The following is a 2,242-nucleotide window of genomic DNA, read 5'->3' on the forward strand; positions in this document are numbered from 1 at the left end:
ATCATGCTTGGGAGGGTGGAGGGACAGTGCAGGAGAGGAAGGCCCTCTATGAGGTGGATTGATTCAGTGACTGGGATAATTGGGATGGGAGTGTCACAGACAGTGTGGTTGGCACAGGACAGAGCGGAGTTTAGGGCTGTTGCACATAGGGTCGCTATGAGTCTCAAGCAACTCGACGGCACATAACAACAACAACAACCATTTACTAGGTATATTTTTCCCCACCCTTTCATTTTTAGTCTTTCTTTATCTTCACTCTTCAGGTGTGTCTTCCGTAGAAAGCATATTGATAGGTTTTGGGTTTTTTAACCAATCTGCTACTACTCTTTTTCTCTTCTGTGATTCATTTAAGCCATTCACATTCAGTATAATTATTGACAGTCTTAGTTTTATTTCTTTCATTTTGCTGAGCTCTTTTTGGTGTTGTTGCTAGTTGCTTTGGTCCATTCTGCTTTCCGTGCTACCTCTGTAAGAAGGACATTTCTCAGCGTTCCTGCAATTCTGGTCTTATTTTCACAAACTCCCTGAGGTCCTGCTTTCTGAGAATTTCTTGATCTTTCCTTCATATTTGATGGTCAGTTTTGCAATACTCTTGGTTGACAGTTGTATTCTTTCAGTGTTTGATATATGTCATTCCACTGTCTTCTTATTCACATAGTTTCTGCTGAGAAATAGGCACTTAATTTTATTTGCTCCACCTTATGGTTTACTTTTAGTTTCTCCCAGTTGCTTTCAGAATTCTCTTCTTATCTTTTGTTCTGGAAAATTTGACTATATGTCTTGGTGTTTTTCTTTTGGGGTATATTCAATATAGTGTTCGCTCAGCTTATTGAATATATATTCTCTCGTTCTTCATTATGCCTGGGAAGTTTTCTACTAATAAATCTTCCATAACTTTCTTGGTGCCGTAACCTGCTTCCTCCTGTTCTGGAATTCCAATTTTGCACATTATTCCTCTTGATGGTTTCCCATATTATTCTTAGGCTTTCTTATTTTTCCTTCTTTTGATTAGGATTTTTGTGTGACAGATCAGTGATGACTGTTCTATCTTGTATTTTGCTGTTTCTCTGTTCCATCTCTTCAACTCTCTTCATATGTCCTTCCAACATGTTGATGGTATCTGAAACATTTGGTCCTCATATTCAAGATTGTGGGTTCTTATTTTTTTCAGAATCTCTAATGCCTCCTTTGTTTTATATGCATTATTTTGGATTGGTTTTTTTTAAGTTCCTCTTGTTTTTTCTTCCTTTTGGGTCCTGTAATTCTTTATCTTATACCCATTGAAAATATTCAATCATTGTTCTTTTTTTCTGGGTCAGAAAGTTCCATCAGACATTTTGGCTTCAAGAAATCCATCAATACTGTGTCATTTAGGGGGGTGACATTTTGTTTTGGGTTTTTGTAGGATGTAAGATAGCCTGCTTTTTCCATGGCATTGCTATGGTAGAGTTTTTTTATGCCAGATGCCTTAGCAGCCTTTTGATCTGAAAACCTTGGTTCAGGAAGTCACTGTTCCAGGGGAGGGCAGGGCACCTACTATGTCTGAGCTTTTCTCTTAGCTTTTGACTAAAGGAAGGACTTGCTTCAATTGGGGAGAGATTTGTCCAGTAAGTTAGCAGTCTGCTCTGTCAGGCAACTGCCGTAGCTAGGATAGTTGGGTCTAAGGTGCCCAGGGCTAAAGGCAGCTCAAGGTCTTGGAGGAGAGAAGAAATTTGATTATATTTGATAGTGGTGTCTCTGGTTCAGGTCAGAGGGACAGCAGTAGGTCATCCTCCTTGTGATGGAATGTCCAGGTGGCAGGGTCAGGTACTCCAGGTGGCCAGTGGGAGCATCCAGGTGGTAGAGCCAGGTCCTCCAGGTTCAAGAGTCTAGGTGGTGGGGTTGGGACTACCAGGTAGAGGTGTAAAGGACTCTAGGCAAAGGGGCCAGCGGCCGCCAGGCAGTGAGGCTTCAGTCTAGTGCTCCAGGTAGGAGTGCAGTCCAGGCCACACTGTTGTTTGTTATGTGGCATTGAGTCACTTGCGACTCATAGCGATCCTATGTACAAGAGTCCTAAATGCTGTTCTATGCTGTGCCAACATAGCCATCTCAAACACACTCATTCCCACCACTCCAGTCACAGAATCGATCCATCTCATTGAAGGTCTTCCTCTCCTGCTCTGCCCCTCCACTCTGCCAAACATGATGTCCCTCTCCAAGGACCAGTCCCTCCTTGCAACATGCCCAAAGTATGTCACACGAA

Source organism: Elephantulus edwardii, unplaced genomic scaffold (assembly GCF_000299155.1).
Source record: "Elephantulus edwardii isolate Elephantulus edwardi_28Jun2011 unplaced genomic scaffold, EleEdw1.0 scaffold00002, whole genome shotgun sequence".
Classification (NCBI taxonomy): Eukaryota; Metazoa; Chordata; class Mammalia; order Macroscelidea; family Macroscelididae; genus Elephantulus; species Elephantulus edwardii.